Source organism: Mustelus asterias, chromosome 12, assembly GCF_964213995.1.
Source record: "Mustelus asterias chromosome 12, sMusAst1.hap1.1, whole genome shotgun sequence".
NCBI lineage: Eukaryota > Metazoa > Chordata > Chondrichthyes > Carcharhiniformes > Triakidae > Mustelus > Mustelus asterias.
In genome coordinates, this window is record NC_135812.1 from 4,410,244 (window position 1) to 4,424,522 (window position 14,279).

The window sequence follows — 14,279 nt, forward strand, 5'->3', positions numbered from 1 at the left end:
GGAGCACAAGTTGTGGAAAACATGTGAATTAGATGTGCAATATTTTGGCAGTTATATCTGTAACCACCTACAACCCACTGAGATCTCTGGACTCTTCCAGTTCTGGTTTCTTTGTGCGTCTCTTGATTTCCATCACTCCGTCTTTGAAGTCCATGCCTTCAGCTGCTTCAGCCCTAAGCTCTGGAATCCCTTCTATAAATCTCTCTAACTTGCTATCTTTCCTCTTTTAAGATGTTCTCAAACACCAGCTTTTCTACCTAAGCTTTCGATCACTCGCTCTAATATCTCGTTATGTGACTCGATGTTGGGCGGAATTTTCCACACTCTCCATGGCGTGTTTTGTGGAGGCGGCCTGCCATTGGCTGGTGGCGGGATCCTCCAGTTCCGTCACTGTCAATGGGTTTTCCTAATATTCACACCTTCCATTGCCAGGGAACCCTTCAGTGGGGATCCACATCGGCGCTTCCCTGAAATGTCATGAGACATTTTTTTACTATTTTAAAGGCACGATATAAATGCAAGCTGTTTTTGTTCATTCAAGGTCAACCCACCACTGCTAGGTGTGCAAATAATTTAGATTTTGAAAAGAATAGGCCTTTTTCCAATGACAGTTTCACCTGACAGCATTTGGTCGATACAGATTTCAGGCACCACATGATGCTGAGATTCATGAGGAGCTGTGAACTAGGAATCTAATGGTGCATAGTTTACAATTCCACACCAATTCACAACTGGCAGGCTCTGTGTCAACCAAAATAATGACCAAATTGAAGTTTCTGTTCAGAGTCTGAGGTCTCTGTTGAATATCTGAGCTTACTATCAATTAGATTCCATCAGAGTGAACAGCCCTAGGATGGAGAGGAGATTATATGTAGTGACATCTAGTTTAATCAACATGCAAGAGAGGCCTCAGACTGCCCTTGTACTTTTTTTGGGTCCTTCTTCTTTATTCCCTGTTGTGTAGTCAGTTTATGTAGCAGATGTGAGGATAATGTTGGTTTTGCAAAGTAAAGTTTGTTTTTATTTTTATTGGAAATTATTACAACCAAAGAAAACATCCTCACTGTGGCTGATGAGCTGCCTTTCACCTCTCCAGATGTGACTAGCTGCTATATTAAGAATCCCTAAATAGGTTAAGTGCTGGACTCATGAGTCCTTAAATACTGTTAATGTTGATGATGTATTGTGAAACCTGTGTGGACAATTTGTTTAGGGATGGTGTCCAAACATCCAAAAATAAACAAATTTGTCCAATTCCTGGCTAACTCTGTTAAAGTTCTTATCATTTTACCTCATTGCAGCACAGATTGCTGTAAAATTCCCTTTCCACACAAATGTAGCAGGGAATGTCTGTGAAGGATGGCTGCTTTTAGATTTGGACTTTGGCTGAAATTTTGTTGTATTGTGTCAAGAGTTGAGTCTTGCACTGTAATGAGATAATGTTGTTAATTTAGCAAAACTGGTGTTGTATAAACTGTCTAGCTTGGCATCGTGGACAGTGCTCTTGCCTGAGTCAGAAAGTCACTAGGTTCAAAGTCACTTGCCAATTTGAGTTTATAATCTGGGTGGTTCACTTCAGGACAGCGCTGATGAAATGCTGCACTGTCAGAGATGTTGGCCGAAATTTTCTGGCTGTTCACGACCCGATAACGGAGTATTTGGCACTCAGCCAAACCTCTGTTCACCACAGTGGGACCAGAGAATCCCGCTGGCGTGAACGGCTGGAGAATCCCACCCTGGTCTTTCAGACTAGTATATTCAAGATAACACTTAATGGTTCTGATAGATTTTAAAGGTCCCACAAACTGGTTGAAGAACAATAGAGCATTCTTGAGGGGCTGAATGGCCTCTTCCTGCTCCAGTGTTCTCCCTGCATCATCCCCCCTCTCAACCAACAGCACTAGATAAAAAGGCTAAGTAGTTAAAAATAGATTGGCTTTGTGGGATCTTGCTGTGTGCCATGTTTCATTATGTCTGGAGAATTTTGAGAACTTTCTGAGAGATTTGATAAAGTGCTGTAACAATGCAGCTCTTTCTTCTCTCATAAATGAAGCTTTGACTCTTGTGCCTATAAACATCCAGTGATATAAAGGCCGGATGATGCTGTCATCTGTCGCTCGTTTACAGACTTGGTTTGTGCAATATGGATTGTGCCAAAAGGATTGTGGAGTCTTTCCAAATTCATATTTGTTCAAGCAGCCTTTAAAGTTAAGTGTACAAAATACAGTCCTTCGGTAGGCACTTATCATCACATAGGGGAGTTTTTCGGCAAGCTATGTTCCTTGAATTTGCTTCTTTGTAGGCTAGTTTCACAAACCATGTGTGTGGCTGCCAGGATAAGTTTGTGCTCTAACAGATGCTGTTTCCACACTGGAAATGATTGCCATGTGGTTTTCTTTTATTTCAGTTAAATTTCAGTGTTGTGTAAAACACATTTCACTGCATGATGCAGTGTAATAATCCTGTCATGGAAGCTGGCATAATCCACTCTTTTTCTAGTGCAACTTTTCTTGAGTGTCACGGTCTTTTTGGATTGCCACGTGGTTATACAGACTGCAGAGGTGCCTGCTTCAAGTCTCTATTCTGTGCTGTATTAGCGAATTTTAGCCTAGCTGGTACCTGTGGCACTGCTGGGGAGAGCTAGTACCCAACTAGCGAGGTGCAGAGAGAAAAAGGAACCAACATTCCCACTTCTGATGCTTTTCAATGACATTTACAGGAAAGTGTGAAAGATGGGTTTTGGATGAGAAAACAGGTTTTGGCTGTTGTGCATCCAGTCACTGAATAGTTAAAGTTTAAAGTTTCTTAGTGTTACATTAGCACGGCAATGAAGGAACTGTGAAAATCCCCTAGTCGCCGCACTCCGGCCCTGTTCGGGTACACTGAGGGAGAATTCAGCATGGCCAATGCACCTAACCAGCACGTCTTTCGGACTGAGAGGGGAAACCGGAGTATCCAGAGGAAGCCCAAGCAGACACGGGGAGAACATGCAGACTCCACACAGACAGTGACCCAAGCTGGGAATCGAACCCAGGTGCCTGGTGCTGTGTGGCAGCAGTGCTACTAGATGTGCAAGTTAGGTTGATTGGCCATGTTAAGTTGCCTCCTAGTGTGGCAAGATGTGTCGGTTAGATGGATTAGCCATGGGGAATGTGAGGGGTTACGGGGATAGAGAGGGAAGACGTCTAGGTAATATTCTCTGTTAGCGAGTTGGTGCAGACTCGAGGAGCCAAATGGCCTCTTCTGTAGGGATTCTATTCTATTCTACATTTTCACTCACTGCCTAAGCTCAATAAGGAAGAATGGCTGTCTAGAAAGTGCCTCAGCATCAGTAACTATCTTGAGGAAATATGAAGGGAACCAAGTGAGGGGTGAGTACCTCAGAAAGTACTTTAATGTAGCACTGTGTGGGGCAGCTTTGCACAGGATAACAGTTACAGGGATACGGGTGAGTTATCTAGGACCACTTATGTAAACAGTATTGCTAGTGGTCTCCTTGGGCAGGGAATAGCATTTGTCTTTATTAATTTTTGGGCGTTTTATTTACTCTTTTCAATCCTTGCTGGTGTCCTGCAGTGTGTATGTGATCCATGGGGCGCATGCTTTGCTGTGAAATTCTCTGAGGTTAAGGAGGGCACTGGATCAAATTCTCAGAAGTGTTTTAAATTAACGTTAGGAGACCTTCTGTGAAATTCACTGAGTCCCCCCAACTTTAGTGGAACTTGGGAGGCCCCTTGTGAAAAGTAACTGGTGGTAAAATGCACAGACCAACAGTGCAGCACTTGACCTTGAATCAAGTTTGTTAGTTTAAAGAAAATGGAAGAGCAGAACCTCAAGAAAGTAGAAAAACAACTGTTTTATTAGCTGTAAATAATCTTGCTGTCCTCACCTCCTTTCCCAAGGGTGTTGACTCATTGTTGGATCTGGTGCTGTTGATTTCGACTATTCTTTGGTACCTCGCCCAAGTGGCCAGCATATACATGTCAACCAGATTATCAGTGTCACCAAGTGGTTGGGAGGAGCAAGACAGTTAAACTTGATTCAGTTCTTACTTGCCCTTTGGATTCGATCATTGTATTGCAATTAGAGTGAGAAATCAGTTTGTATTTGTTGGTTCCCTAACTCAAGGACGCAACAATTGTAGTTCCCCCCACCCTACTTAAGGTCAACTAACCCAGCACCAATTGGTGATTGAACCTGGGATCTTCCTCTGCCAAAAATCTCCATCTTCATTCAAGGGGAGGCAGTGGCACAGTGGAATTATCACTGTCCTAGCAAGCCGGAGACCCAGGGTAATGCTCTGGGGACTCGGGTTCAAATCCCACCACGGCACATGGTGAAATTGGAATTCAATAAAAGTCTGGAATTAAAAGTCTAATGATGATCATGAAACCATTGTTGATTGTCATAAAAACCCATCTGGTTCATTAATGTCCCTTTAGGGAGGGAAATCTGCCGTCCAGACCCACAGCAGTCAATGTGGTTGATTCTCAAATGCCCTCTGAAATGGAGGGCAGTTAGAGATGGGCAATAAATGCTGGCCCCACCAGCAACGACCAAATCCCTGAAAAATAAATGAATAAAATTCTCAGGTGCGGCTGAAAAGTGAATGGAGTTTAGGCTGGAATGTCAAATTCTCACTTGCAGAGGGGCGGCCACAGATGAGATTGGAGAATCCTGCCCCTCATCTGTATGACAAGCTACTCCCTGGATAAATAAGCTAAATCACTGGGCAGGATACATAAGCTTCTATCAAATAAAGATGGAAGGGGAATAGGAAATTGTTAAACTTGTTATTAAAAAAAGTGTCATTTATTCTGAAAATTTGATTAAGTTTAAAACTGGTAATACGAATGTCTTTTAATTTGACGCTCTGTGACTTTAAAGATCCTTGTTCATTTTCTGAAATGGTAACGTCAAAGCGGTGATTAAAGTGAGTGAGATCTTTTATTTGGCTAATATTATTGTATTTAATAACTAACATAAATCAAAACTGCACAACTTCCTCTCTCACTTACCTCAGCCTTTTTACAGAGTCCCTGGTGATTTTCACCCATTTAATTAAACATGATGACAGCACTTTGAAAGAATGTGCCAGCCTTTGGTGTCCTTTGGAGTAAAAACAAATAATAATAGCAGTGACGTGGAGGCGTCATCCCATCTTTGAAAGATGCCTGGAAAAGTGGAGTGTTAAATTTAATCATTGTGCTTTTTAGTCCCCTCTTCAAACAGGAGTAGACCATTCAGCCCACCGAGCCATTTAATACGATCATGGCACATCGGACACTTCAGTGCCGTTGACATCCACTGTCCCCATAATCCTTTTTGTTATTGTTAATCAGAAATCTGTCGCGGCACGGTGGTTAGCACTGCTGCCTCACAGCGCCAGGGACCTGGGTTCGATTCCTGGCTCGGGTCACTGTCTGTGTGGAGTTTGCACATTATCCCTGTGTCTGCATGGCTCTGGGTGCTCTGGTTTCCTCCCACAGTCCAGAGATGTTTGAGTTAAGTGGATTGGCCATGCTAATTTGCCCCTTAGTGTCAGGGGGACTAGCTAGGGTAAATGCATGGGGTTATGGGGATAGAGCCTGGGTGGGATTGTGGTCGGTGGGCCGAATGGCCTTCTTCTGCACTGTAGGGTTCTATGATTCTGTGATCTCTGCTTTCAACATTCAATCTGTGCTTTAAACATCTAAACTAAATTGGGGAAATACTGAAGATTTGACTTTTTTAGGAAAGTGAAAATGGATTAAATGGGAAAGGAATGAGTCTTCACAATTATAAAATGCTATTAACTTCAGGAAGGAAGGAATTATATAACATCGTATCATGTTAATTATTCATTCATGGGACACGGGTGTCGCTTGCTGGGCCAGCATTTATTGCCCATCCCTAATTGCCCCTGAGAAGGTGATGGTGAGCTGCCTTCTTGAACCCCTGCAGTCTATGTGGTGTAGATGTGCCCAGTGTGCTATTAGGGAATTTGATCCAGCAATAGTGAAGGAATGGTAATATATTTACAAGTCAGTATAGTGAGTGGCTTGGAGGGGAAATTTCAGGTGGTGGTGTTCTCATATGTTTGCTGTCCTTCTCTTTCTAGATGGTAGTAGTTGTATGTTTGGTAGGTGCTATCCCAGGACCCTTGGTGAGTTTCTGCAGTGCATCTTGTAGATGATAAATACTGCTGCCACTGAGCGTTGGTGGTGGAGGGAGTGAATGTTTCTGGATGGGATGCCAATCAAGCGGGCTGCTTTGTCCTGGATAGTGTCAAGCTTCTTCAGTATTGTTGGAGCTGCACCCTTCCAGGAAAGCAGAGGATATTCCATCACATTACTGACTTGTGTTTTGTGGATGGTGGACAGGCCTTGGGGCATCAGGAGGTGAGTTACTCACTGCAGGATTCATAGCCTTTGACTTGCTCTTGTAGCCACAATATTTATATGGTTAGCCCAACTCAGTTTCTGGTCAATGACATACACCAAAATGTTGATGGTGGGCAATTCAGCAATGGTACTGCCATTGAATGTCAAGAGGCAATGGTTAGATTTTCTTTTGCTGGAGATGACCATTGCCTAGCACTTGTGTGTGCAAATGTTACTTGCCACTTGTCAGTCCATGCCTGGATATTGCCCAGCTCTGGCTGCATTTGGACATGGACTGCTTCAGTATCCGAGGAATCGCTTGTTGCTGAACATTGTGCAATCATCAGCGAACATCCCCACTTCTGACCTTATGATGGGAGGAAGGTGATTGATGAAGCAGCTGAAGATGGTTGGACCTAGAACATTACCCTGAGGGACTCCTGCAGTGATGTCTTGGAACTGAGATGTTTGACCTCCAAAAGCCACAATCATCTTCCTTTGTGCCAGGTATGACTCCAACCAGCAGTTACTTTCTCCTCTGATTCCCATTGACTCCAGTTTTGCTAATGTTTCTTGTTGCCACACTTGGTCAAATGCTACCTTGATGTCAAGGGTAATAATTCCCTCTTCACCTCTGGAATTCAGCTCTTTTGCCCATGTTTGAACCAAGACTGCAATGAGGTCACGAGCATAGATGCCCTGGGGGAAGTGAAACGAGCTTCAGTGAGCAGGTTACTGCTGAGCAAGTGCCGTTTGACAGCACTGTTGGTGACACTTTCCATCACTTTGCTGATTATCAAATGTCAACTGATTTGGTGATAATTGGTCGAGTTGGATTTGTGCTGCTTTTTGTATACAGGACATACCTGGGCAATTCTCCACATTGCCGGGTAGATGTCAGTGTTGTAACTGTACTGGAACAGCTCGGCTAGGGATGCAGCAAGTTCTGACCACAAGTCTTCAGTTTTATTGCCGGAATATTGTCAGGGCCCATAGCCTTTGCAGTGCCTTCAATCGTATCTTGATATCATGTGGAGTGAATTGAATTGGCTGAAGACGAGATCTGTGATGCTGAGGATCTCTGGAGGAAACTGAGATGGATCACCCACTTGGCATTTCTGGCTGAAGATTGTGGAATTGTTTAGCTCTTTCTATCACTTGTTGCTTGTGCTGTTTGGCACACACATTGTTGTAGCTTCACCAGATTAACACCTCATTTTTAGGTATGTGTGATGTTGCTCCTGGCATGCCCTCCTGCACTCTTCTAATCTACTGGTTTGGTGGCTATGCTCTGCCAAGCCATGAGGTTACAGATTGTGGTTTGTATACAATTCTGCAGCTGCTGATGGCTCACAGCGCCTTATGGTTGCCTCGTCTTGAGTTTCTAGATCTGTTCAAAATCTATTCCATTTAGCGCGGTGGTGAGTGCCATACATCTGCACAAGGACTGTGCGTTGGTCACTCCTACCGATACTGTCATGCACAGTTGCATCTGCGGCAGGCAGCTTGGCGAGAATGAGGTAAAGTTTGTTTTCCCTCTTGTTGGTTCCCTCACCACCAGTCTATCCTTTAGGACTTTAGGACCCTATATCCTTTAGGACTCAGCCAGCTTGGTCAGTGGTGGTGCTGACGAGCCAGACTTGGTGATGGATATTTAAGTCCCCATGCAGAGTACATTCTGTGCCCTTGTCACCCACAGTGCTTCCTCCAAGTGGTGCTCAATGTGGAGCACTGATCCATCAGCTAAGGGGGGAATGGTACATGGTAATCAACAGGAGGTTTCCTTGCCCATGTTTGACTTGGTGCCATGAGACTTCATGGGGTCCAGAATCGATGTTGAGGATTCCCAGGACAACTTCCTCCTGTCTGTATGCCATTGTGGCATGATCCCTGTTCTGTCCCACCGGCAGGACAGACCCAGGGATGGTGATGTCTGGGACATTATCTCTAAGGTATGATTCCATGAGTGTGACTATGTCAGACTGTGGCTTCACTGGTCTGTGAGAGCTCTCAGTCATTGGTAAGGTGGACTTTGCTGTTGTTTTTTTCTGGTGCCTAGGTTATGCCGGATGGTTTGTTCAGTTTCATTCCTTATTGACTTCTTTTTAGTGGTTTGATGCAAGTGAGTGGCTTGCGTGGTCATTTCAGAGAGTGGTTAAGAATCAACCACATTGCTGTGGGTCTGGAGTCCCATGTAGGCTGGACCAGGTGAATTTTTACAACCATCGACAATGATTGATTGGTTATCATTAGACTTTTAATTTCAGATTTTTAAAATTGAATTCAAATTCCACTATCTGCCGTGGTAGGATTCAAACCTGGGTCCCCAGAACGTTACCCTGGGTTTTTGGATTACTAGTCCAGTGAGTCAATGAGAGTTGAGAGGGAATTCCTTCAGTGGTCGAGAGCTATAGCTGACACAAAGGAAAGTGGGTATGGTTGTTGGGGGACAATTTTGAGGGGAGTTGGTGGTATAGTGCTATTGGCACCAGACTAATAATTCAGAGTTCCAGGGCAAGATCCTGGGACCTGGGTTCAAATTCCACCATGGCGAATCATGAAATTTCAATTCAATAAACATCTGGAATTAAAGGACGGAATTATCCCGTCCCACCCGCCACGCGAATCGTAGCGGGTGGGGGTGGACCATGCAAAGGTCCGTTGACCTCGGGTGGGAATTTCCAGCCTTAGAGCTATGGCAGCTGGAAAATCACGTCCAAAAAGTCTAATGATGACAGTGAAAACCCACAAACTCATAAAAACCCATCTGGTTCATTAATGTCTTTAGGAGAGGAAATCTGCCGTCCTTACCTGATCTGGCCTATATGTGACTCCAGGCACATATGGTTGAGCAACATGGCTGAGTCCCAAATGCTCTCTGAATGGGAGATCAATAAGGGATGTGTAATAAATGCTGGCCCAGCCAGCAATGCCCACATCTTGTGAATGATTAAAAATTTTTGCAACCCAGGGAATTGTTGCAGGAGTTTCACAGTGAATTGCCCTTTGGCCATCAGCTGTTTCATCGATAACCTTCTGTCTGTCATAAGGTCATTGTGTGAAGCTCCTCACTGATGATTCTAGTGTTCAGCATCATTATTACCTCCTTGAAGAATGAAATGGCTCATGCCAATCTTTAATAAGGCCTCGCAGCACCTGTGCTTGGACTCACAACAGGTAACAGCTGCCAGGTAATGGCCTCTTCCAATTACAAAGACCCAACCATTTCCACCTTGACACAGGGGTGGACCTGAGACATCACGATTAGAGAACTGAGGTGCCCATGCAGGAGCAGTAGAGGTTAGGCACTCTGCAGCAAGTGGCTCACCTCCTGAGCCATCAAAGCACCTCATAGAATCATAGAATCCTTACAGTGCAGCAGAGGCCATTCGGCCAATCGAGTCTGCACTGACTGTCTGACTGAGTATCTTAGTCAGGCCCGCTTCCCCGCCCTATCCCCGTAACCCCACACGTTTCCCATGGCCAATCCACCTTACCTGCACATCTTTGGACTGGGGGAGAAAACCAGAGCACTCTGAGGAAACCCATAACAATTATATGCGCAAATACTTTAACCATTTTGTACAAAGCAGGAACCCATGGAAGATGGTGGTGTAGTGGTAAGTGACTGAGCTGGCAATCCAAAGATCCAGGCTAATACTCTGAGGACATGGGTTCAAATCCCACAGCAGCAGCTGGTGGAATTTAACTTCTATTCATCCCCAGCTCTCGGTTTGTTGAGAAAGGAGAGGGAGAGTTACAAGGCTTCTGAAAGGAAGTCGGTGCAGACACGATGGGCCGAAGGGCCTCTCCTGCATGATGTGATTATGTGAATAAAGACGCTCAGCTCTGAGCAGCTACAAACCAGAAGTTGATAGAAGCAGAAGAACAAGAATGTCAGAAGGAGTTGCTCCAAGCAGAGCTCACTGAATGTGGATGGAAAGATAGTTAAAAGTGCGCTGTAAAGATGTGATCTGGGAAAAGGGGTTGAAACCTGTTACAGTTAATGATTTGATGATAGAAATCACTCCAAAAGGGAGAACCCTTATGCTGGACAGTGTGAAGAAGGAACTTTTGTAGAGGATAAGGATCCTTCTTTCTCAGCATGCCAGTCTCTGAGTTTGGGATGACCACATTTTGTTGCCAGTTCTTTGCTGTTTTAGAGCATGGAGTACATCAGCCATCAGAGAGTGGCTCCAGAGCCTAGATGAAACTGAACATAGTTTCATTTTTTATCAGGAGCAAAGATCCGCTCCACTCCAATCACTTGATGAAGGAGTAGCACTCCAAAAGCTCGTGATACCAGATAAATCTCTTGGACTTTAACCTGGTGTTGTGAGACTTCTTACTGTGCCCACCGCAGTTGGGTTTAATCTGATGTTGTGAGACTAGTCAGAAGTAAGATAGTTGGGTAGGAACCAAGAGAATGTCCTTTCCTTTCTGAACTAATGGTGTTTTTATTCCTATGGCCACGGTGTCCTTAGTTTTATGTCTCATCTTAAAGTCACTATCCCAACAATGCAGCATTTCCTCAGTCTTGGACTGGTGTGCCAGGCTAGATTATGTGCTTAAGGTGAATAGATCTTGAAAATACATCCTTATGATTTGGTAACATTACTGCACCCGTACCAGCCAAGTCAATACATATCCAATAAACGTCTGTGAAAAAAAACACACTGTACGTTCCTATGAAAGGGACAGAGCACAATGTGGTAGTTTTTCAACTCTGGAACTAGCCAAATGGATTGCAGAATTATTTTCCTGTTCCGTAAATCTTTGTGTTCCTCCATCCATTCAGTTAGGTTTTGTATCCTGCTGGATTTTAAATGGACAGATAGCCTTCTGGTTTATTACATACAAGAATACACAAATTTCAAATGCCGGCTGTAATAATCTTACCAAGGCCAGTCTTTCGTCACCATCACAATGTGCTCCAGATGTTGCTTGGTGGCTGCAGTGTACAGATCAAGTCTGAGTGGAACCAGCTGGTTTTAAACCTCCTGCTGCTCCTTCTCTATTGGACAAGCCTCCACTCGCCTAATGGGGGAGCATCTATTCTACGAGGCCCGCGAGGAGATCTATTGATATTCCCCTTGGCCATCATAACATCCTTCCCCACTCGAAGTCAACATTCCCACGATGGGAGGGCTTTTCCCACCCCTTAGCGATTGGAGGCAGGACAGGGTCAGGGAGTGTGAAGCTGATTGGAGATCTTCACTTCCGGAGTGAGCGTCATAAAGCCACTGACTGATTTTTCATGAGGTCTTGCTTCAATTGGGGTGCCGGTATGTTCCGCTTCCATTTTGGAATCCATGTCCTCATCATCCAGAGGGGAAGACATAGGGTCGACTTCTAATTGTGGCTGACAGTGGTTGTCCTCATGGCTGGTACTGAAGCTTACACTGGCACGGGCTCCCTACTCCTGAGATGGACAATTTTGCCTGCAATTGGACTTTATAAGAAAGACATGAGTCTTGTTTTTTCCGTTAAAATCCCGGGGACCCAACAGAAGCTGTCACTGAAGTTTCCGACATGGACTGGGTCGTTGGTTTTGTTCTTCTTCTGGTTTTCTTGTTGGGACTCCACCCACCCTGCTAGGTTTGTGAACAGTAGGCTCAATCTTGTCTGAAGCCTCCGTCTCATTAACAATTCCACAGGAGCGATTCCTGTCATTGTGCGAGGGGTAATCCTATAGTTGAAATGGAAATCGCACCAAAAGAGAAAATGCTGGAAAAACTCAGCAGGTCTGGCAGCATCTGTAAGGAGAGAAAAGAGCTGACGTTTCAAGTCCAGATGACCCTTTGTCAGAAATCGCGCCAGTTTGGTTTCTATGGACTCTGCAGGTTCTTCATGCCGAGCTTAAAAATCTGCACCATCCATTGTTGCGGGGTTCTCTGGAGGCTAGGTATTGCAAAATGTCAGCCAATACAAAGACTATGAAAGCCAGTGTCTCGGTTTCAAGACTTATCTTTATTAATCAACGATCAAAGGGAGGGATAACATTGGTCAGTCCAATCCCTCTCTACAGAGAAGCTCTGAGCTTTCCAATATAACTCTGAAATTACAATGCACGGATCGTTCAATTATACATTTTTCATATCAAATTCTCCCGCCTTTCATTAGTTATGATTAAATCATCTTCAATTTAAATCAATCGTTAATAACACCTGTCATATACTTTAGCCAATTGCATTCTACCCTCTGACATCATGGATACATTGGTCCGTAGAATCCGGATGCTTCCTCCCCCTATTGCTGATGCTTCTTCCTCTGTTGCCTAGTAACCCCTGATGCTTAGCTACAAAGGTCAAAGTTAAGGTTCCCACCATCTCCTGCTATGTCACTGGCCAAACAGATGTACATTCTCACATCTGAGAAGGGACCTGTCTTATCTGGATAGTGTGAAAAACTCTATTCATAAGTAGCCCTGAGAACTTTGCTGCTAGCAACTTACGCTGAAAAGAACTTGCACATGCTGAGGTTTCATGGTTTCCGAAGAATGTGTTTCTGTCTACTAAGGCTTTATCCCATGATGCCTTGCAGCAGTCTGCTCTTGGCTAAAGTGCACAGTTACTTTATAAAGTACAGTTAATACATTTAAAATACCAGAATACATGTTTAAATCAGAAATACTTGTTCAAATCTCGTTCTTATGTGCCTTTATGCAGGCAGTTTCCCTGTTAAACTGTTAGTCTGATCTGAGATAATTTTACTTTTTGTTAGTGCTTTATTAGTGACTTAAATCCCTGAATATTTGAAATTTCTCTAACCTACTAGGATTTTCACCCCAATATCCATTCAGCCAACCCCATTCGATGATGGGTGATAGGGTGCTGTCCTAATGTGTTTGATTCCATTGGAAAGCATGAAGGTCTGAAACTTGGTGCTCGTAAAGGCAGTGCCATTGTCAGAAACCAGGACTTCAGGTATCCTGTGCATGCAGTAACTTTGCTGTAGTTTCTCAAGTTGATCTTTCTCTACATCCTAGCTTTGACTGTAACACTACATTCTGCACGCTCTCATTTCCTTCTCTATGAATGGAATACTGTGTCCATATAATGCGCAAGAAACAATGCTTTTCACTGTATACTAATACATGTGACAATAATAAATCAAATCAAATCAAAGTCAAATCACTGGTAGCATAGGAAGTGGTGGAACTCATGCGATATATCTCCAAACATTTGGAATGTGCATTGACCATAATTAAGAACATGGAACCCAAAAAAGGCTCGGCGAAGTACACTTGCACTCGTACTCAGGGCCTACCAGGCCACCCCCATGAATGTAGGGAGACTGGGGAACTTTTGATTCTCTTGGCGCGACATACACCCTTTGACTAAGTCGGTAATGCCTACATCGAGACTGGGCCACCATATGTAGCTCCTGGCTAGCACTTTCATCTTTGAAATCCCAGGGTGGCCGTGGCATAATTCCATAAGTATCGGATGTCACCCTGGGCAAGGGACAACTACAGGGGAACCCCAGAGGATGATGCCACCCTCAACTCCTCTTCATCAAGTAGTGTTTCATTTCATCTGAGGGCAGTCCTCTGAATCCCATCCTCGTCGCCAATGCAATAATCTTACCACGGTCAGTCTTCCCGTCACCATCACCTTTTATTTACAATGTGTTCAGGGTGCCGCCCAGCAGCTGCAGTGTAAAGTCAGCCCTGAAATCTTTCGACTGCTGGCCTGAGTGGTGCCAGCTGGTTTAAAATCAACCTCGCTTGCCGAATAGGGGAACTCGTATTCCACAAGGTCCACGGAGAGATGTATTGACGACCTCCCATTACCAGCGTAATAACCACAATGCAGCAACAGTCTATATTCTTAAAACACCATCCGGCAATGCAAGGAAGGTTAAATTATGGAACCAAGAAAAAATATAATTGGCCTGCTTTTCTCTGCCACGGTG

At 44.2% G+C, this 14,279-nt stretch overlaps 2 protein-coding genes and 1 pseudogene across 7 annotated transcripts in view; all 3 read left to right on the forward strand.

Annotated features, from left to right (window-relative positions):
• The window catches only part of eral1 (Era-like 12S mitochondrial rRNA chaperone 1), a 682,619-nt gene that overhangs the window by 500,130 nt on the left and 168,210 nt on the right, over window positions 1-14,279 (forward strand). The window lies entirely within an intron of this gene.
• Window positions 1-14,279, forward strand: part of bcas3 (BCAS3 microtubule associated cell migration factor) — a 915,564-nt gene that overhangs the window by 203,696 nt on the left and 697,589 nt on the right. The window lies entirely within an intron of this gene.
• On the forward strand, window positions 10,183-10,481 carry LOC144501152 (transcription and mRNA export factor ENY2 pseudogene; annotated as a pseudogene).